At 50.3% G+C, this 22367-nt stretch overlaps 1 protein-coding gene across 4 annotated transcripts in view; it reads left to right on the top strand.

Annotated features, from left to right (window-relative positions):
• The first annotated feature begins 2914 nt into the window (after positions 1-2914).
• Positions 2915-22367, top strand: part of LOC141265501 (MARVEL domain-containing protein 3-like) — an 81339-nt gene continuing 61886 nt past the window's right edge. For 2 of the 4 annotated variants that reach the window (XM_073678665.1, XM_073678662.1), the window contains exon 1: positions 2915-3044. The gene's annotated coding sequence lies outside the window, so the exon portion shown is untranslated. Of the gene's footprint in view, positions 3045-3467; positions 3554-22367 lie in introns of all 4 variants that reach the window. The other 2 variants (XM_073678664.1, XM_073678663.1) reach the window with 2 other exon arrangements.

Raw genomic sequence — 22367 nt, 5'->3', positions numbered from 1 at the left:
ATTCACTTTGCTGGCTTCAGGTTTTGCTTCAGGTTGTGCCACAGATCAGTGCAGAAAAAAAATGACAAGAAAACTCTAAATCTGCAACGTTCGCACATGAGTTCACCAGGAAGACACTGAACAACGAATGGTCAGTACGGCAGAATTGCTACAAGAAAGTCACTGTTCTCCAAAAAGAACATTGGTGCCAATCTGCAGGTTAAAGATCACTTGGACAAGCCAGAAGGCTATTGGAACAATGTTTCGTGAATAAAACCAAAATAGAACTTTTTGGTTTAATTGAGAAGCTTTGTGTTTGGAGAAAGAAATACACTGCATTACAGCATAAAAACCTCATACCATCTGTGAAACAAGATGGTAGTATTATCATGGTTTGGGCCTGTTTTGCTGCATCTGGTCCAGGACATCTTGCTATCATTGATGGAACAATGAATTCTGACTTGTACAAGCATGGTTGGATCCAGCGTTGAATCGTCGCCACTGCTCCTGGTGTTGGCTTCAGAGCTGATGTAATGTCAACAGCATGACAGGCAATCAGTATGCTCTAACTGATCCGGGTGCTACATCTACGCAGGCACAGCTGCTGAGCTCAGTGATTGGTTGCTGCACTATTGGTGTGATGTCAGCAGCGCACCAATACTTCTTTAAACCCCTTTAAAGTTTTGGAATGGCCAAGTCAAAATCCTGACCTTAGTCATATAGAAATGTTGTGTAACAATCTGAAGTGAGAAGTTCATGGGAGAAAATCTACAAACACAGAATTAGCCCTTATTCAGACATCCGTGTTGCACGTACGTGTTGTATTCGGTTTTTTTTCACGACTACAACAAGTATCCATTATAATCTATGGTGCCATTCACGTCTTTGTTTTTTCACGGACCGTGTGTCCATGCAAAACACATGAAGACATGTCCGTTTTTTCTGGTATCACGGATGACAAGGGCCAATACAAGTCTATGGGTCCATGAAAAACACGTACAGCACATGGATGGCATCAGTGTGCCATCCGCGTGCTATACGTATTTAAAGAGAACCTATGATCAGGATTATCCATGTTAAACTAAAGGTATGGGTATAATGGCGCTGTCATACTGACTTTATAGATACCTTCAGGGTATGTGCCCACGATGCGTTTTTCAAGCGTTTTTGCTGCGGAATTTTCCGCAGCGTAAACGCTTGGGAAACGCATGGTAAGCCTTCTGCCATGGTCCCCTATGCAATTCCGCACTTTCAATGCCCATGCTGCGGATTTTTCCGCAGTGTTTATGCTGTGCTCAAAAATCCGCAGCATGTCCATTAATTTTGCAGAAGCGCTGCGTTTTCGCCGCCATTGACTTGCATTAGAACGTGCCAATTCCGCAAGACTGCATCTGTACTTGCGGAATTGGCACGTTCTAATGTGCGGATGGTACCCGAGTGTGGAGAAGAGAAGACTCTCATCCACACCCAGGTACCATAGAAACTGTAAAAAAAAGAATAAAATAAAAAATAAAGATTATATTCACCTTCCGACGGCCCCCGGTCTCCTTCCCTGTGCTTGCGGGCAGGACTGAAGGACCTGCGCTGATGTCACAGTCATGTGACGGCAGGTCTTTCAGTGCAGTGTCCCGCGATCAGCTGGCAGCCAGGAAGGAGCGCAGCAACACACGCCAGGCCATCGGAAGGTAAGTATAGGTTTATTTTTTTATTTTTAACCATTCTAAAGGTCACACTATATAAATCCATGCTGTTTGCATGGATTAATATAGTGTGACCTAGTTATCAAGCACTTTCCAAGTGATGCCAAAATCGCTTTGAAAGCGCTTGTCAATCCGCATGCGGAAACGCATGTGAATCATCCGCATGTATTTCGCAGGAAAAACGCATGTACAATCCGCATGCGTTTTTTCTGCCAGGGAAATTTTCTGCTTCATTTCTGCATCGTGGGCACATAGCCTCAATGAAGAAATCTGCAGCTTGTTTTTTGTTAAATCATTAGAAGTTTCGGATTCCTAAACTCTTTGTGCATCGGGATGGGACTGTGGGTAGGTGCTTCTGCTCTGCCACGGCCCCTCCGTTGCCTCTGGTGTCTTTATCTTCTTCCTGATGTAAGTTTCGCACTGGTGCCGTCCTAGCCTAGACAATACACTGATGAGACTCCGATGGTAAAAACGGACACATGGACCATACACTGATGGTAAAAGCGGACACATGGATCATACACTGATGACACACTGATGGTAAAAACGGACACATGGACCATACACTGATGACACTCCGATGGTAAAAGCGGACACATGGATCATACACTGATGACACACTGATGGTAAAAACGGACACATGGACCATACACTGATGACACTCCGATGGTAAAAACGGACACATGGACCATACACTGATGACACTCCGATGGTAAAAGCGGACACATGGATCATACACTGATGACACACTGATGGTAAAAACGGACACATGGATCATACACTGATGACACTCCGATGGTAAAAACGGACACATGGACCATACACTGATGACACTCCGATGGTAAAAGCGGACACATGGATCATACACTGATGACACACTGATGGTAAAAACGGACACATGGACCTTACACTGATGACACACTGATGACAGCGGTACAATTATTTCCATGTACGTGTTTAAATATGGACGTGTGAATCAGGCCTTAGGAAGGATTAGAAGACTAGTGGTGTATGGATGGACGGGATCAGATACATGCATGAAGTTTATGTGTTAGCTTATGGATGTAAAAGGTACCACACACCTGTGTATGTGATATATATTTGTACTAGCATATCTGAATTCAATATACTCAGAAGTAACTGATATTATCACCCAAGAGCCCCTTTGTCAGAAACTAGGTGTGTTGAAGGTGGTGCTTGTGTCACTTTTAATGGCAAACTATCCAGTTCCAACCTCCTGAGCTGTAGTTGCCAGACCAGTCCCACCTGTTCTCCTGAAACTCCTCTCTGCTCTCAGAGATTTCAAGGTGATAACAACCTGGCACATTTAATCACTGACTTATACAGGAAACTGTATTGAATAAGGTAAGTTATTAGATGCAAGTATTTTATGTACAAATTTGATAGCAGTCTGTAATCTAGGGACCCAAGTAATCTGTTAAAATGAAGGTAATGAGCTAAGATATCTCAATTAGTAAGAACTTGTGAACAGGTCGCCTTGTGATTGTTTCGCCTAGTGATCTTACTGCTAAACATCATAATAGATATATTAAAGTGAGCACCTCCCAAGGTGGGACATGTAGAGCAGCTGAACTGGAGATTGGTAACACACATTATTTCATTACAGTTCTCTAATTTAAAAAGACTGCAGTTTCCTACTTTTTTATACTTTTTACGATATTGTTGACAATATTTCAGATGTCCCTACTGCTGTCCCATCTCACTCTTTACAGCACTTCATATAAGTGCATACTTTTTCTCAGGCACATTCCTTTCTGTTTTCCCAAGGCTTTCCTTATTACTTCTGCTGAAGAATTCAAGAATGAGAGTAGCTGATGTACAATATAAGGCTATGGCGTCACTATCAGTATTCGGTCAGTATTTTATATCAGTATTTGTAAGTCAAAACCAGCAGTGGATGATAAATGCAGAATTGGTGACTTGTTTCTATTATACCTTTTCTCTGATTGTCACCTGGTTATGGTGTGAATAGGATACTTTACATTTTCTCTAGTATTAGTAAAGGTTTTACAAAAGTTTTGATCTACAATATGTAATTTTTGCATGTTTGTCAAGAACTGGGGAACATGCTGACAATATTTCCATTGTGCTTTTGAGCTAATTTTATTGGTTGCAAAAACAAAATAAACCACATGTAATAAAATGGTAATTGCTGTGTGTGGTAGATGTTGCACGTCTCTCTCATTTTTATGTAGACGCTATTCTGAAACCATTACTTCTTTGATGCAAATAAAAAAATACAGCTTATGACAAAAGTGATGTTCTAGTGTAATTTTGGGGTCTTTGGCATGTACCTCAGTATAAAGGGTGCACTTTTGGCCACTGTGTAATCACATATAAGGGTTACACTGCTGCAAATAGATGTTTATGACATCCCATTCACACAGTGCTATTTAAAAGCAAGTTTTATCAGTTGCAGTTTTGTTGAGGTTTTCCTCATTTATTTCCATTACATAAAATACAAGGAATAATTGCAATTTTGTCTTTTATTTGCTGTACTATATACATTTTTTTCTGCCTTTTGCCACACCTCCACCTGTAAATGTGAATAAAGCCTTAAAAGGGATCGATCACAATCTATTGCCTGATTTTTATTTGACAAATCAAAATCAACAGTAACTGAAAAATAAGTATTTCCCTTACGCCCAAGACAACCCCAGTTGGAGAGTCTTCCTTATCCAGACAGGAAACAGGAACTGATTTCCTCCAGGATCCCTTTAAAGGGTAATGCCCCAGTCACTTTTTATGTCCAAGGATAGAGATAGGGATACTTTATTGTTCTCGATTTCTCTTAGAGCTGCAATACCTCTATTCCCCCACATCTATTATGGGTTGAGTTACCTGGGCCATCATAAGTCTCCATAATAGCTGCTGGTACTTTGGTTGCCCACTTTCTTTTTTCACCTTTTATAGCTGAGTCCCTTTCCCTTCCTGATGCTGGACTCTTGTCTGGCTCTAGTGGGCTCCTCTTGCCGTGCAGGTGTCCTCTACTCCTTTGTAGAAGTGGTATCCTGGCTTGGGTTTAGTTGTACCACTTGAAGGTGGGGGTGCTTATGTGAGTCCTTGATATCCAGTGAGGGTTTCTATTGGACAGTGCGCTGTCCTTCCTTCAGACTGTCAGCCTTAGGCCACAGCCCCACTATCAGTATTTGGTCAGTATTCGGTCAGTATTTTTTCTCAGGAGTGGGAGCCAAAACCAGGTGAGGAACAATCGGAGAAAAAGTATAATAGAAACAAGTCACCAATTCTGCATTTATCACCCACTCCTGGTTTTGGCTCCCACTCCTGAGAAAAAATACTAACCAAATACTGATAGTGGGGCCGTGACCTTCAAGGGGATATCCGGGACTTTAACAACAAAAAAGGCATGTAGTTGCTAACAGAGACAACTACCTGACTGTTGTACCTGACGCTGGTCATTGACCGCTTCTGCCAGAGATTCAGCTACAGCTTCTCTTCCTGTCGACAGAGTGGGACTACTGGTGACATGCTGATTGACAGCCGTCTCTGCTGCCTAATTGGGAAAAGCCAGCTGTCAGTCAGCATGACACCAGTAGTCCCACTCTGTCGACAGGAAGAGAAACTGCTGCTCTGTTGACAGGGAGCACCTGAATCTCTCGCTTGAGCGGTCAATGACAGGCGCCGGTACAAAAGACAGGTAGTTGCCTCTGTTAGCAACTCGGTGCCTTTTTTTAAAAAGTCCCGAAAATCCCCTTTAAAGCAGAAATGTGGATGAAGGAAGGAGTCAAAAGGTACAAGCATGCATTATTTAAAGGGACTCTGTCAGCATAGAATGACTGTTCAAACCAAGTACAGGCGCTCGGTGCTTCATGACGGGACCAAGCATTTATATACACCTTCCCACCTGTTTGTTTTCCATCTGTCTCCACCCTTCTCTGGCTCTATGAATCCAGGGCTGTCAATCAAAAGGAGGGGTATTGAAAATGAGGGAAAACAAGGAAATGGGAAGGTGTATTTAAATGATTGGCCTCGCCGTGAAGCACCAAGCGGCAGGACATAGCACAGAATGACTGTTGAAACTGACAGAGTCCCTTTAAAGAAAAACCAGCCCGCTCACATTTGCTATTTTGTAATAGTCTTCCTTCTCTCCTATAGCTAAGCACAATGATGGAAAGCGTTCCTAACACACAGAAAATACAGGCAGCTATGACTGTAGTTTGGGTCATAAGGATACCCTTTAGGAAAAACCCTTACAAATCTAAATATAAAGAATGTGCAGTGGACAGGAAGAAGCTAACTAGCTACTACACCAAACCTTTGTCATATGTGTGTGGATAAGGTCATAACACAAAAATTCCCATAATTCCTTCAGAATATTAAGGAGATTGTTAAAGCTGAATGTTGTGATTCTATAGAGGATTTTAAAAGCGCTCTTCCCAGTACTTCCGCAAGAAAGCAGACTAGTACTTGGGTTTACCTGTCAGATTTATCGGGGAAGAATGTTTCTGAGATTGATGAGAATGGTAACGTAGTATAGGTGTCTGACTCATCCTCACAGATGTCACAATACCACCTTTCTGTGTGTCTGGATGCAGTGAATTGCTGATGACGCGCCCCTGGGCCTAAGTCGCGCAGCGTTGCGCACGCGGGAGCCTACCCGGAGCCGGATCTGATAGGGGTAGTAGTCCTCGTGGCGGTGACCCGGTCCGTGCCCAGGGTGTCAAAACTAAATGGCAGTCTTTAGCAGTAGATGTTAGAGTGTTCGACTACGCCACCCGTTGAATGCGGCTATGAAGCCGCCGCTGCAGGGCAGACCGCTGAGGCCGGTGGTACGGATGTGCAGCGTGGATGGTATAACCCCCAACGGGAGGGGTATGGCCTCAGGGCAGCCGACGTGAATGATGGGGTTAGCAGAGTTGCACGCAGGCACCAGGAACCACTCAGAGACGGTGCGGTGTAGTTCAGGGTCTTTACTGGTGGCAGAGGTAGACCCTCCCGGAGTACTGGCTAGCGATCGGGGCCTGGTCAGTCTGTGAGCAGATAGGATCTCCCCTGGCCAGGCGGAGTTGTAGGCCTCTCCAACTAATTGTACTCTTCTGGCTACCTTGCTAGAGGCGGGTAAAAGTAGCCCACGTCCCTGAGTGTACCGTGTGGTGCTCACCCGTATGGCCGGTGACTCGGGGCCTTCTGGTAGCTTCCGCTCCACGACGGCGGTGCTGGTCCCTTGCGTGTGACCGTGCCTTCGGGTTTCTGGGCCAGAGGACCTGAAATCCCCTGCCGGTCGGTTTCTGCTGCTGGGTAAGGATTAGTCCCCACAGCCTCGGACTCCGGGTCCGGTGAGAACTCTTCAATCAGGGCGAGCTCTACAGCTTCCAGCCCCTGACTCCTTTTAGCACTGCTCCCACTGAGCTCCTGATCTTTCTTTCCTTGCTTTTGCTACACTCCAGACCAGACTGTGTCTCTGTCTGGGACTCCTCTTCTTCTCTTTCTCTTCTCTCTAACCCTGCCTCAGCCCCAGTTTTATATAGGGGAAGTTCTTCCCCTCCCAGGACTGGGCAGGAGGTGTGGCATGCATAGGATTCCTGACCAGGAGACCTCCCACCTGCTCCCAGACGTAATATTGCTATTACTGTGGAAACCAGACCCCTGGGGTGCCACATTCCCCCCTAGTGAAATTTAGTACTCCGGGACTAAACATATTTTTGTAAAACATAACAAGTAAAAACAGAAACAGTACAATAAAGAAAAACACATTAGGATGGTCACGGCATGTACGCAACCGGGTGCAGTCTTTGAAGAAAACAAAGGTGTCCATTTCACCAAGAGACCGGGAGCCGTAACCAGGTAGGGGTCTGCCCTACCCCGAGTCTTTAACAGTCTTAGTCCTTTCCTGGGTTACGCTCCAACATATGTACAAAGGATTCCGGATAATCCTTAAACGACACCTATAAACTAACTAGAAATACACAATTATTTACAAGTAACAGAAAACAGGTAAATACAAATAAACAGTCTAAACACTTAGATCCTCCAACGTACGGGCAACTGGCCTCTAGTGGCTCTAGTGGACCTACGGAGCTGACTGACTGGTCCTGAGCTACCAGGTGTAGGAGCTGTCAAAGGTAAACTGGGCAGCTGTCTACGGGCTCTTTGGCTCACTAGGGGTACGGCAGGCTCACTATAAGCAGAGGGTTGATCCTCCTGGTCTGCTTGTGTGGGGTCTTCTGCCTCCTGGACCGGCTGCTCTTCCAGCTCTACCTGTTTCTCCGTAGGCACTTGGGATGCTGGTTGGAGGAAGGTGAGGACGGGTACCACAACAGCGCCATTGACTTGAGTCCAAGACCGAGGGAAGTCTCCGAGCACAGTACTGACCATATCTTCCCTTTCCTCTGCGGGTCGAGGGTCTTCCTGTTCTTCTTCAGGGTTCCGTAGCTGTTCGGGACACTTCTTCAGGTGATCTCGGGATACAATGGCTGTGGTTTCTCCTCCATCCTTACTGATTGTGCAGACTTTCGGGTTCTCATGGCTTGAGGGCAGTACGGTGTACGGGTCCTTCTCCCACTGGTCGTCCAACTTGTGGAGCCGTCTCATCCTCTTCAAGACCTGCTCTCCAGGTACCAGGGGAACAGCGGGAGCATACTGGTTGTAAGTCTTCTCCTGTCTTTCTCTAGCTTGACAGAGACTTCGCTCCACGCTCTCCTGTACTTTCCGGTACTGCTGCTGCCTCTCTGTGTCCCAGTCTGCTTCTGGTGAAGTGTCCTCGGGTGTCAGGACTCCCATATCCAGGTCAACAGGCAGCTTACCAGGTCTTGCTCTCATTAGGTAAGCCGGGGTACAGTTGGTAGAACCTACAGGGATGTGGTTGTATAGGTCCACCAGATCAGGCAGTTTCTCAGGCCACAGAATGCGTTCTTCCAGGGGCAATGTTTTCAGAAGGTCTATCACCACCTGGTTCATTTTCTCACAGAGTCCATTGGTTTGCGGATGATAGGGTGTTGTTCTTATCTTCCGGCAGCCATACAGAGTACAGAATTCCTGGAAGACTTCCGCTTCAAAGGCAGGTCCCTGGTCCGTCAGCACCTGCTCTGGGTATCCGTGTGGACGGCAAAAGTGCTGCTGGAAGGCTCTAGCTGCTGTTTGAGCCGTTAAGTCCTTGACGGGGACGACAACCAAGAACCGGGAGTAGTGATCCACGATGGTTAACGCATAGACGTAGCCACTTCTGCTGGGGGTCAGTTTTACATGATCCAAGGCTACCAGTTCCAACGGCTGCTTGGTGACGATGGACTGCAGGGGAGTCTTCTGGCTAGCACGGTCCTTCCTTCTTAGGTTGCATGGGCCACAGTCTCTGCACCACCTCTCGATGGTTCCTCTCATGCCTACCCAATGGAACCGCCCGCGCAGCAGGAACTCCAGCTTCTTCCATCCGAAGTGCCCAGCTCCGTCGTGGTATGCCTCCAGTACCATAGCCGCGTCTCTTCTTGGCACCACTACTTGCCAGATCAGTTCATGCGTCCGGGAGTTAACCATTCTGCGGCACAACTTCCCCTTGTAAAGGAACAGTCGACTCTTCTCAACCCACAGTTGCTTGGCCTCCTCCGGAGCGTCTGGGTCAAGGCGGGCATCTGGCTGAGTCAGCATCTCCTTCACCAGTCGGACGGCGGGGTCACTGTCTTGCGTTTCCGCCCAGTTGTAATGAGGTAAGGGGTTGAAAATAGCAGATTGCTTACCCCTTACACGGTGGGAATACTGGATAGTCCCATGACGGTGGAACGCGGGGAGTTCAACTTCTTCCAGTTCCTCTGGATCTTCCCCTACGTCCGGTAGGTTTGGCATTCTGGACAAGGCATCCGCGTTGGTATTGGAGCGTCCTGCCCGGTATTTGATCGTAAATTCATAGTTGGACAGACGGGCCATCCATCTCTGCTCCAGGGCACCGAGTCTTGCAGTGTCCAGATGTGTCAACGGGTTGTTATCCGTGTACACGGTGAACCGGGAAGAGGCGAGGTAGTCCCTAAAGCGTTCGGTGACTGCCCACACCACTGCCAGGAACTCTAGCTTGAATGAGCTGTAATTCTCAGGGTTTCTTTCGGTGGGTCGCAGTTTTCGGCTGGCGTAAGCAATTACCTGTTCTTTCCCCTGCTGAATCTGGGACAGTACGGCTCCTAGCCCGATGTTACTTGCGTCGGTGTAGAGGATAAAGGGCTGGCTGTAATCAGGGTACGCCAGGATTTCATCCCCCGTGACGGCCATCTTCAGCTGGCGGAAGGACTCTTCTTCCTGCTTCTCCCATCTGAAGGGCGGCTTCTGGTTCTTGGCCTTCCTGGACTGGCCTATCAGGAGGTCCTGCATAGGAGCTGCCTTTTTGGTGAAACCGGGAATAAACCTTCTGTAGTAGCCTACCAACCCGAGGAACTGCCGCACTTCCTTTACGCTGGAGGGTCTTGGCCATTCCTTAATCGCGGTGATCTTATCAGGGTCGGGAGCCACTCCGTCAGCACTCACCACGTGTCCCAGGTACTGCACCTTTGGTTTCAGGAGGTGACACTTGGAGGGTTTCACCTTTAGGCCGTAGTTTGCCAGGGCTTCGAACACTTCTGCCAGGTGTTTCAGGTGGTCCTCGTAGGTCTTGGAGTAGACGATGACATCGTCCAGGTATAACAGGACCGTCTCAAAGTTTCGGTGTCCCAGACAGCATTCCATCAATCGTTGGAAGGTTCCTGGTGCGTTGCAGAGTCCGAACGGCATGCAGGTAAACTCGCTAAGTCCCATCGGGGTGGTGAATGCAGTCTTCTCCCGGTCCGCCTCTGCTACAGGAACCTGCCAGTACCCGCTAGTGAGATCCAAAGTGGAGAAGAAGTTAGCAGATTTTAAAGCAGCCAAAGACTCCTCTATCCTTGGTAAGGGGTACGCATCTTTGTGTGTGATACGGTTGATTTTCCGGTAATCTACACACATTCTCATGGTGTTGTCCTTATTTTTAACCAAGACTAGTGGAGCTGCCCAGGGGCTACAGCTATCCCTGATTACTCCAGCCTCCTTCATGTCTCTAAGCATCCCCTTGGCGTGTTGGTAGTGTGCAGGGGGTACGGGTCAGTATCTCTCCTTTATGGGAGGATGGTCTCCCATGGGGATGTGGTGTTCTACCCCCTTTACTTGCCCGAAGTCTAACGGGTGTTTACTAAACACTCTCTCGTACTCTTGAACCACCCGATAGACTCCCTGTTTCTGGTGTGAGGGAGTGGAGTCAGTTCCCAAATGTAGTTGCTGACACCAGTCCTCCATTGGTTTCTTAGAGCCGTTACCTTCCTCTAGGTGAGATGGAGGCAAGGGTTCCACTGACTGTACAGAATTTTGGTCGATGGTATACAATTTGGCTAGCGTGGCATACCGGGGCAGGTATACTTCCCTCTTCCCGATATTTATTATGCGAACGGGCACCCTCCCATGGCGTACATCAACCACCCCCCGTGCCGTCAAAATGGTGGGCCTACTGTCTGAGTAGACTGGTTCTACCATTGCCTGGTAATCTCTACCTCTCAGACCAATAGCTGCCCGGCACCAAATCATCATTTCACTTTTCGGGGGCATGGCAATAGGGAAAGGGTCACACATTCTCACGCTTCCTATCTCACCACCGGAGAGTTCCACCTGTTGCCGCCGCATCAGTGCCCGGATCTCTTTTTGGAGCACTCGCTGCTGGCCGGAGCTGGCGTTCTTGGCAACCTGCTGTAAAATGAAAATCACCTCTGCAAGACAATTTTCAATCACATTAGTTCCTAGAGTTATCTTTGGGTGACTCTCGCGCTTGTCAATGTCTACAATGATCAGTCCCTGTGCTGCCAGTTCGACTCTACCGATTTTAATGGTCATCTCTTTAAATCCGATCTGTGGCACGGGCTGACCATTGCTGGCAATGATACTCAAGTCGTCGTCAGGGTAGCGGGTTATATCCGAGTCATTCCAGTACTGCTTGAAGAGCACGTACGGGATGGTGGTGACCTGTGACCCGGTGTCAAGTAGGGCACTCATAGGAATGCCATCCAGTACCACAGGCAAGACTGGACGTCCTCCCACGTATTTGTCACGCCAGTTCGATGGGCCTGGTGATCTTATTCCTAGGGGTTGGCCCTCTACCCCAGGTTGTGCCAGTTTAAAGGACAGTACCTTGCCATATGTCCGGGTTGATTGCAGCGGCGGCAGATGGGTTGTCCGTCCTCGTTGTATCGGTCGCTGGGTCTTCCTCTGGCCGGTGGGGTCCTCCTTGGTCGACGCCACGGGATGTCCTCCGGTCCGGATGCCAGCTGGATCTTCCCTGGAGCAGAAACCTGTAAAGACTGCACAGTTCGGGTTAGCGCAGCAACGCTTTTAGCTAGCTCTTGGACCTGATGGTGCAGGTCTGGAGCCGGGTCACTGTTTAAAGCCTGCGCATCAGCTCCCACAGGCCCTGCCGACAAGGGTGCCGCTTCCTGGTGGTAAGCGGTAGTAGGGCGCCTGTGGGTCACAACGCCACCCGGTGCCGGTTCTCGGAGCACCCGGATGGCTCTGTCCTTGAACTGTGCAAAGTCCAGATGAGGATCCTGTAAGGCCATTGCCCGCAACTGGGTTCGGTGGGCATTGCAATATAGTCCCTCTATAAATTGTTCGGTCAACAGCCTGTCCTCGTTTCCCACGCCGTCAGGGTCGGTCTGCTTAATGGCTCTCAGGGCCTCTTGTAGGTTTAGTGCATAGTCCCTTATATTCTCATGTGCTCGCTGTTTGCACCCGTAGAATCTAAGCTTAATCTCGGCTGAGGTGCGGGTATCAAAGGTGTCCTTCAGCCGGGTTAATATCCCTGCGACAGTCCTCCTCCCCGGTGGCCAGGACTTTACCTCCCTTTGGGCTGCCCCGGTTAGTTGGGCCACCAGGATGCTCACTTTTTGTTTTTCTGTGAGGGGGTACACCTGGAAGAGGCTATCCAGCTTTTCTCTAAAGTCATTCAGGGTATGTGACTCCCCTGAGTACTGAGGTAGCCAGGCTGCCCCCGGGATATAGGGCATAATGAAAGGCATGACCGCAGCAGCGGTGGCGCTGGCGGTGGCTGCGGCAGTGAAGCTCTCCTCCGTATCCGACATCTGCCTCCCCCCTAGTGGACCGTGGCCTACCTTGCGATGATCCTCTTCCGTAGGCCGCGGCTCCGCAGTGGATCGTCAGGGTCGAGGACCTTCCGTCGCGCTCCTGTGACGTCGGCGTCTGCTGGGCTCCTTCCAGGACCTTACGCAACGTCCGGACGTGAGGCGGGGCTTCAGTTCTCGCGGGCTTTTCGGAGTCCACGCCCCTCTTCTTCCCGCGCGGCGTCTTCAAGATGGCGTCCAACGGCGGGAAAACTCCACGGATGGCGGGAAGAAGGCAGAAGATGGCGCCGGATGGCGGGAAAACTTCACGGATGGCGGGAAGAAGGCAGAAGATGGCGCCGGATGGCGGGAATCTTCACCACAGGTAAGTTTAAAAGTCTCTTTTTCAGGCACGCAGTACCCGGTGGTTGCGGGCACGTAATCCTGCCGACTACGCCAAAGTTGACGCGCCCCTGGGCCTGAGTCACGCAGCGTTGCGCATGCGGGAGCCTACCCGGAGCCGGATCTGATAGGGGTAGTAGTCCTCGTGGCGGTGACCCGGTCCGTGCCCAGGGTGTCAAAACTAAATGGCAGTCTTTAGCAGTAGATGTTAGAGTGTTCGACTACGCCACCCGTTGAATGCGGCTATGAAGCCGCCGCTGCAGGGCAGACCGCTGAGGCCGGTGGTACGGATGTGCAGCGTGGATGGTATAACCCCCAACGGGAGGGGTATGGCCTCAGGGCAGCCGACGTGAATGATGGGGTTAGCAGAGTTGCACGCAGGCACCAGGAACCACTCAGAGACGGTGCGGTGTAGTTCAGGGTCTTTACTGGTGGCAGAGGTAGACCCTCCCGGAGTACTGGCTAGCGATTGGGGCCTGGTCAGTCTGTGAGCAGATAGGATCTCCCCTGGCCAGGCGGAGTTGTAGGCCTCTCCAACTAATTGTACTCTTCTGGCTACCTTGCTAGAGTCGGGTAAAAGTAGCCCACGTCCCTGAGTGTACCGTGTGGTGCTCACCCGTATGGCCGGTGACTCGGGGCCTTCTGGTAGCTTCCGCTCCACGACGGCGGTGCTGGTCCCTTGCGTGTGACCGTGCCTTCGGGTTTCTGGGCCAGAGGACCTGAAATCCCCTGCCGGTCGGTTTCTGCTGCTGGGTAAGGATTAGTCCCCACAGCCTCGGACTCCGGGTCCGGTGAGAACTCTTCAATCAGGGCGAGCTCTACAGCTTCCAGCCCCTGACTCCTTTTAGCACTGCTCCCACTGAGCTCCTGATCTTTCTTTCCTTGCTTTTGCTACACTCCAGACCAGACTGTGTCTCTGTCTGGGACTCCTCTTCTTCTCTTTCTCTTCTCTCTAACCCTGCCTCAGCCCCAGTTTTATATAGGGGAAGTTCTTCCCCTCCCAGGACTGGGCAGGAGGTGTGGCATGCATAGGATTCCTGACCAGGAGACCTCCCACCTGCTCCCAGACGTAATATTGCTATTACTGTGGAAACCAGACCCCTGGGGTGCCACACTGACAGTCGTCCAATCTAGAGTAGGGACATGCTGAGCTGTCAGTATTTGATGGATAGAGCAGCTGTCTAATTGGATGCTGGGCCGTGTTGAGCTGTCAGTGTCTTTATTGACAGTTTAGCCAACCAATCGGAGTTAGGGAATTGTTGAGCTTCATCCATGTGTCTCCTGTTTGGATAATTGCATGCCTATTTAGCAAGCTCTCTGCCTCAGAATAGTGCCAATTGTAGCTTCTTGCTCACTGGTGTATGGTTGCCTTGTTGCTCTGATCTACTGCTGCCTGACTTTGGATCTCGTTCTGACCATCCGTTTGCTTTGACCCTTTGCTTGATCCACTGTCTTCCTGGTATTTTGACCCCTGAACCATTACCTGACTTCTTTTGTCTCATTATCTGTCTATGACGTACCCTCCTGGCATTTGACTCCTGGACCGTGAACAGACTATTCTTTTGCATCATCCCTCTGTCTTTGACGTATTCTCCTGGCATCTGACCTCGGACCTTTTGATTACCCAGCCTCTCGGCTTGTCCGTGAGTAGTGACTAGCATCACAACAGGAAGGAGGTTCAGGGAGACCTTTATTCCAGGCTGAAAAATTGATTCCTTACTAAAAGCTGTAAGAGCCACTATGCAAGTAGAAGAGAAAAAAGCAGCTATAGGTCAAGTACCAGACGTTTGACGGCCTTCAATCTAAGTAATCTACAGTCGTCACTATAAATATAAGGCTCTCATTTGGAAGGAGTGAAAGAAGCTGGATATTTAAGTTCTACAGTTTATTCCTCATTATGCTAATGCTTATATATCCATTTGATGAATTGGAGGTGGTATGTTGGGAAAGGGCTGGTGAAATTGAAGCTATTGTGGCTAAAATTTCCAAGATATCCTCGTTCCTTTGAGGATATGGGTTTGCTAAAGAATGGTATGGATAAGGGAGTAGATGTATGCCTGTCTTTCAAAACGCCTATTACTGCTTTTTCTGTAGTTAGATCGCTGATGGTCTGGCTTAAATTTATCCAATCATCTTCAAAGTAACACTTCCATGGAAGAAACTTTGGGGTCTATTCCAACATTATCTAATGTCTCGGCCCTTTTTAGCTGTCGATACATCTCCCTGGCTTAAGGGATAGAAGGAAGATGTAGAGTCTAAGGTCAAGTTATGTGCTATACAGTGTCGGGGTGAGCTTTTCTTTGGGCCTGACCTCGATGTTGTCCTTGAGAACATTTTATACAAAAATAACTGTTTCCCTGTGCCTTCTTTCGTGAAATATAAAAAGTCCTTTCTCCCTAGGAACAGGAAGGAAGGCGATAGAGATTTCAAAAGGAATAAAAATTATTGTTTAACCCTCAGTTTGATTCCACAAAGGAAAATTTGCAATGACGCTAGAATTCAGTTGGGTGGGGGGGGGGGGGGGGGGGGGTGCCTGGTCTTCCTTTTCATCAAGAAAACTTATAGTAACAAACATAAACTTGAATGCCTTAAAACATAAAGCCTTGCTTTGAGAGAAGTTTCTAGTTTCAAAGAAAAAAGGGTGTTGGTTTTGGTTCCCTATGCAGAAAGGGGTGATGGCTTCTACTCAACGCAATTCCTAGTCAAAAAGCTTAATGATTCCTTTCGTACAATTGTAGATCCGAAAGGGTTAAGCCAACACGTCTTTCCAAAAAGTTTCGGATGGAGTCAATCCATACTTCTGTTTATTATTATTTTCAAAGACTGTGTCATGGCAAATATAGATATCAAGAACACTTACTATCATGTGCCTATAGTGTACACCTGTTGTTTCAGAAAGAGTGACGATTCAAACAGAATTCATGGTTCTACTTCTATATTAAGCTTTTCCATTTGGGATATCTCAAGCCCCAAGAGTTTTTATAAAACTTATAGCGAAAGTTAGAGCATAATACATTGATTTGCTTTTGATGGGAAACTTAGAGGAGAGAAAAAAGCTTCCGATTTCTATTGTGATAGAAATTCTGGAAGCACAGTGGTGGATAATAAGCAGGGAGAAATCCTGTCTCAGCAAATCTTCACAGTGCAGTTTTCTTGGTGTCCTTTGGACTCAGTAATTCAGACATATTTCCTTCTGATTCCAACAAGTAAGATTTGACTCAGAAAATTATGACCATTCTCAATGTGTTTCTAAGGATAGCAATGTCCGTTTTAGGTCTAATGACCTCTTGTCTTGCAACCCTTCAGTAAAATGGGCCCCATTCAGAAGCCGGACCTTTCAGCCCAATATCTTTTTTGTCTGTGATTGGTTAATTCTTTCTTTAGAAGCCTCTCTCTTTCTCTCCCTTGAGGTCAGACATTCTCTAAGATGGTGGGCTGGTCCAAGTGATCCTATTATCACCACAGACACAAGCCTTATAGGTTGGGAAGCCCACTCACAGTCTTTCCTGATTCTGGGGGTGTGAGATCATTCACTGGGATGGAATTCCAGAATCACAGGGAGTTGAGAACAGTTCTGATATCCATGTGACGCGCCCCCAGGGCCGTGGGGTACTCGGCAGCCGGGCCTCTGGTTGCCGGGGGATATCACGGTGGCTGGCCCGGTCCGTGACCCAGGGCGGTCAGTGAAAAGGGAAACTTCTATTGTATGGGGTTTTGGGGTTTTTATTCGTGACGCCACCTGTGGTGTCTAGTGAGGATCACCAGCGCTGCGACAGTCCTCTGAGGCAGATGATAGGGCAGCTTGAGATGGAACGGCTCCCCACAGGTGGAGCAGGCCTCAGGGCAGTGTAGAATAAATGGAGATGCGCTGGACATTGTAGTACAGGGAGGGAAATGGCACCGGCGAAATAAAGGAGCGGAGGCAGTGCAGTGCAGTTGACTCGCCCCCTGGGCCGTGGGGCACTCGGATCCGGGCAATAGGGAACGATGGGAGTAGTAGTGGCAACCCGGTTCCATGGCTCAGGGTGGTCAGGCCAGTGGTAGTCCGTTATGTGCTATTGATTATATCCGACTACGCCACCCGTGGATTGCGGTTGTTAGGAACCGCCGCTGCAGGGCAGACCGCTGGGGCTGATGATGTATGCAGCTGGGATGATGTGACTCCCCACGGGAAGAGTGCGGCCCCAGGGCAGTGTAGTGGATGGTGGGAGTGATGGTGGTGAGAGTCCCAGTACCGGTAGTGCCGGAGGAGCGAAAAAGCACACAGACAACGTACTGCAGTCCAGGGTCTTTACTCACGGTTAATATCCAAGTCACTTCTGCAGGGAATGACTGCCCGAGCCGTGCTGCGTCCACCAGGTGAGGGGCTCGGTCAACTCCCAGGCAGTTCAGGAGCATGGCACAGGACCCCCTTTAATCCTTTCTCTGGCCTGCCTCACCAGTGACCCACTTTTGTCCAGCTGCCGCGGACTTGTGCGGGTAAACGTGGGCCCCATCCTCCGCTGTCCTATATGGTGCCTTCCTAGCAGGTTTGATGAGGTGTCGCACCAATAAATGATCACGACGACCGGTCTTTGGCTGAGGGTAGTTTCTCCTCCACCAACTTGGGATCCGGTACCCTTAATCTGCCTGACCCTTCACCCTGGATTCTCGTGGGTTCTTAGGGTCCCTTCCACCTTCTTGTTCCGGAGCCCTTCTGTTTCTCTCTCTCTTCTCCTTCTTTCCTGTTCTGTCTTCTCCTCCTTCCATTGGCCTCTTCTCCAGGCCCACTTCTCCTTCTCCTCTCAGGCTCCGGCCTCTTCTCTAGGCCTGCCTCTGGAGCAGCACTCAGCCTGAGCTGCTGCTCCCTGTCAGCTCTCCTCTCCTCACAGACTGAACACTGTTCTAAGATGGTGACCACCTTTTATACCTCCCTCTGACCATGAGCCCAGGTGACCAGCAACCAATGAGCTCCTATCTACGCTCAGGAACCAACCCTATCTGCCCCTACAGCACTGGGTGTCCCCCCCTCCTTCCCCACTCAAGTCAGGGACATAGTCGGTCGTGCCTGCACTTCTGTCTAGTGGGAGCACCGTTGAGCTGTCCCTCGGAAATGGGGTGTGTGTGCTGTATGCAGCTAACTGAGCCCTGGTCCATACTCCATCCTTACCTGGGAGTGGAATATCACAGCTCTGGTCTGAAGTGCAATACCCCTGTAGCGGCCGAACCCTCGGGGCGCTACATTCCCCCCTGGTAAAGCACAGCAGGTCCTCGGGCTGGAAAAGAGCAAAAACAGTCGATTACAGGACATGCAAAACTTTTTAAAACTTTTTACATTTAGAAACGGACGACATTGTTCAACTCCCTTTATGGGACACACTTTTCTTTTCTTGTCACACTATTATAAAACACATACTAATACTTCTGGAACTCTTTTGACATATAAACACTATTAGAAAACATTTACATTACTATCTAGCAGCATATAAAAACTTTTCATATAAAACATTTGCAGGAAAACATTTTTACAACACATTCTTGGATCCTGGCGGCGGTGCAACTTGCGACCAGGTATGCACTCTTCTTGTAAGTGCAGGAACTTTGGCAAACTTGTAAACACGAGGGACTTGCTGTTCCGAGGTAGACATGGTAGTTTTTTTTTATAAAACCAGTAGGGGGCGCTTTAAGAAGCGCAACTATATACAAGGGATTGACCGCTCTCAGTCCTCGGCCAGTTTTGGGAAGGGAATGGCTGCTCACAGTCCTCAGCCTGTTAAAGGGAAGAGGGATGGCTGCTCTCAGTCCTCAGCCAGGTTACTTAGGGGATAGGCCAACAATCACACAGTCCTATATCAGACCCAACGGGGACCACACTCATTTTGTGAAACAGTCCCAAACAGTTCCTTTGTACCCTGACGGGTAACTATTTACATTGGCGCTTCTTCTTACTCTCTATCGTCGTTCTCCATATGCGCCTTGCTCCTCCTCGTCATCTTCAGGCCCATCCGGGTCCTCTTGGTACTCAACGTCCGAGTAGTGCTGCTCCTCCTCCTCTACTACTCTGTGGACGTGGAGGGCGTACCATCCCTTCATGCCTTGGTGTCGGGTGTAAGACACCACATCCACTGGAAACAGATCTCGCCCTCGATGAACCTCCAGCAGGTGGCTCTCCACATCTCTCCTCGTCACGAACACATCGCTGATGGTCTCAGGGTCTCGGATGAAACCGCAGCCATGTTCCATGTGAAATTTCACGACAGTCCCGGTGACTTGGGGACCGCGGGCAGCTCGGGGATCTCGTCGGGCCTTCATCTTCTGCCCCCAACTTTCGGCCTGCAGCTTCTCCTGTTTCATGCACCGCTCCCACTGCTCCCTCTCGAACACCTCCAGCTGTTGGCGGCAGTACTCCGGGCGGCGTACGGGGTCGCTAGGCCTTGCGACCGGGCCTGCGATTGTGGTCTGCTGATCACGCCCGGGGTCAGAGGGCACGGTGTGGGGCGGGGCTCGCTGGTGGTGTCGATGGCCTGGGAACCGGTTGGTAGCGGTGGAGGCACGGTGTCGATGGCGGGTTCAGGTACATTGGGCTCCGCAACAGGGTGCAGGGGCAGGTCGGCGGCCCCAGGGTTCGGGGTAGGGGTGTCTCCGTTACCTGCCTCTGCTGTCGCGGCCTCCTCCGCGGCGTCGTCCTCGGCCTCCGCTCTGCTTTCACTGCCCTCGGTGGCTGGTGTGCCGCTGGATGTCGACAGCGCCTCCTGCTGCAGGATCACGGCCCGCCGGGCCATTTCTTCTTTCCACCCGGCAATCACGTCCCGCTGCGCCTGGACCATCCTCCGGTCCAGCTCCTCCAGCGCAGCCCGCACATACTCGGGGTCTTCCTTGGGGAGGTGTGCTAGCAGCTCCGTGAAGCTGCATGGGGATTCGGCCTGCAGCAGGCCACGCGCCAGGGCGCTGGAGCTGGTTCCTGTCTCTGTCTTTGGGTGTGGCCTGGCCAGACTGATCCAGACCGCACCCTGCCCCACAGTTTTCTTCTCTTCCCACCCCCATTGGGGGTGGTCCCGGGACAACTTGGTGACAATCATTTTCAGGGGCAGCGCCCCCACCTTGATGGACATCTCCACAGCCGTGCTCAGGGCTGTTGGGGGCGGGCTCTTTCTTTGGCGCCATTCTGGGACCTGGCCCACGATGGGAGGTGGCTTCCTGTTGTCTTTTGGCGTGCACATTATGGCGCTCGTTCTTCTGGGGCGGGTGCCATCTTTCGTAAAATAAAACAGTCTTTTTTCAGGCGCGCAATACCCGCTTGTGGCAGGTGGGTAACGATCCTACCGACTACGCCAAAGCTGACTCGCCCCCTGGGCCGTGGGGCACTCGGAACCGGGAGACGATGGGGGTAGTAGTGGCGACCCGGTCCCGTGGCTCAGGGTGGTCAGACCGGTGGCAGTCTTTTAGATGTTTTAGATAATGTCCGACTGTTGTTAGGAACCGCCGCTGCAGGGCAGACCGCTGGGGCTGATGATGTATGCAGCTGGGATGATGTGACTCCCCACGGGAAGAGTGCGGCCCCAGGGCAGTGTAGTGGATGGTGGGAGTGATGGTGGTGAGAGTCCCAGTACCCGTAGTGCCGGAGGAGCGAAAAAGCACACAGACAACGTACTGCAGTCCAGGGTCTTTACTCACAGTTAATATCCAAGTCACTTCTGCAGGGAATGACTGCCCGAGCCGTGCTGCGTCCACCAGGTGAGGGGCTCGGTCAACTCCCAGGCAGTTCAGGAGCATGGCACAGGACCCCCTTTAATCCTTTCTCTGGCCTGCCTCACCAGTGACCCACTTTTGTCCAGCTGCCGCGGACTTGTGCGAGTAAACATGGGCCCCGTCCTCCGCTGTCCTATATGGTGCCTTCCTAGCAGGTTTGATGAGGTGTCGCACCAATAAATGATCACGACGACCGGTATTTGGCTGAGGGTAGTTTCTCCTCCACCAACTTGGGATCCGGTATCCTTAATCTGCCTGACCCTTCACCCTGGATTCTCGTGGGTTCTTAGGGTCCCTTCCACCTTCTTGTTCCTGAGCCCTTCTGTTTCTGTTTCTCTCTCTCTTCTCCTTCTTTCCTGTTCTGTCTTCTCCTCCTTCCATTGGCCTCTTCTCCAGGCCCACTTCTCCTTCTCCTCTCAGGCTCCGGCCTCTTCTCTAGGCCTGCCTCTGGAGCAGCACTCAGCCTGAGCTGCTGCTCCCTGTCAGCTCTCCTCTCCTTACAGACTGAACACTGTTCTAAGATGGTGCCCACCTTTTATACCTCCCTCTGACCATGAGCCCAGGTGACCAGCAACCAATGAGCTCCTATCTACGCTCAGGAACCAACCCTATCTGCCCCTACAGCACTGGGTGTTCCACCCCCCTTCCCCACTCCAGGCAAGGACATAGTCGGTCGTGCCTGCACTTCTGTCTAGTGGGAGCACCGTTGAGCTGTCCCTCGGAAATGGGGTGTGTGTGCTGTATGCAGCTAACTGAGCCCTGGTCCATACTCCATCCTTACCTGGGAGTGGAATATCACAGCTCTGGTCTGAAGTGCAATACCCCTGTAGCGGCCGAACCCTCGGGGCGCTACACAGTCATCAAAGATTTACTCACAGTTCTTAGACAGTCCACAGGTGCACAGCACTGGTGCAAGCCTCCCGTGTCGCACTGCGTTCACTGGGCAGGGGTTCAGTCCTTCCTCAGGTAGCTCGGGTGTACCTGGCAGAACCCCACTTTCCTATGTACCTTTCTAGACCGACTTCACGCTGGGTCTTTTCTCCCTCCTGCCCTGCGCTTCCCACTGTGAATCCTGTTCGGGTGCTGCGAGGTCCCCCCTGTCCGTCGGAGTTGCACAGACCTGCTTGACCTTACTTTTGGATTGAAGTGAGGGTTTGGCTGGTGGCTATAGAAGCCAGAAGCCTCCGGTTTTTCCAGCCGAGGCTTGAAGCTGCAAGACTGGGCCAGGGGCCGGTCCCCTTCTTGCGGCCTAGATCCTCCTGACACTTGGCAGGTTCAGGGTGTATGGGTGCCGCCTGCACTCGCCGTACTCCCCTAGGATCCTTTCAACAGAACGGAGCTTACTCCCTGCTCCCCTCCTGGGCCTCAGTCCTGGGCCCTTGTAGTGGGGCAGAGATCCTACCAAGACTCTGCTCCCAGACTGTGCCTCTGAACGGTCCCTACTCCAACTCCCTTACTGTTAAGATGTCTACCTTTTTATATA

The sequence above is a fragment of the Phyllobates terribilis genome, unplaced genomic scaffold, assembly GCF_046119375.1.
Source record: "Phyllobates terribilis strain yellow unplaced genomic scaffold, ASM4611937v1 Scaffold_4__5_contigs__length_816908805, whole genome shotgun sequence".
In the NCBI taxonomy this organism is placed as follows: Eukaryota; Metazoa; Chordata; class Amphibia; order Anura; family Dendrobatidae; genus Phyllobates; species Phyllobates terribilis.
This window is presented reverse-complemented; position numbering and strand designations above follow the sequence as displayed.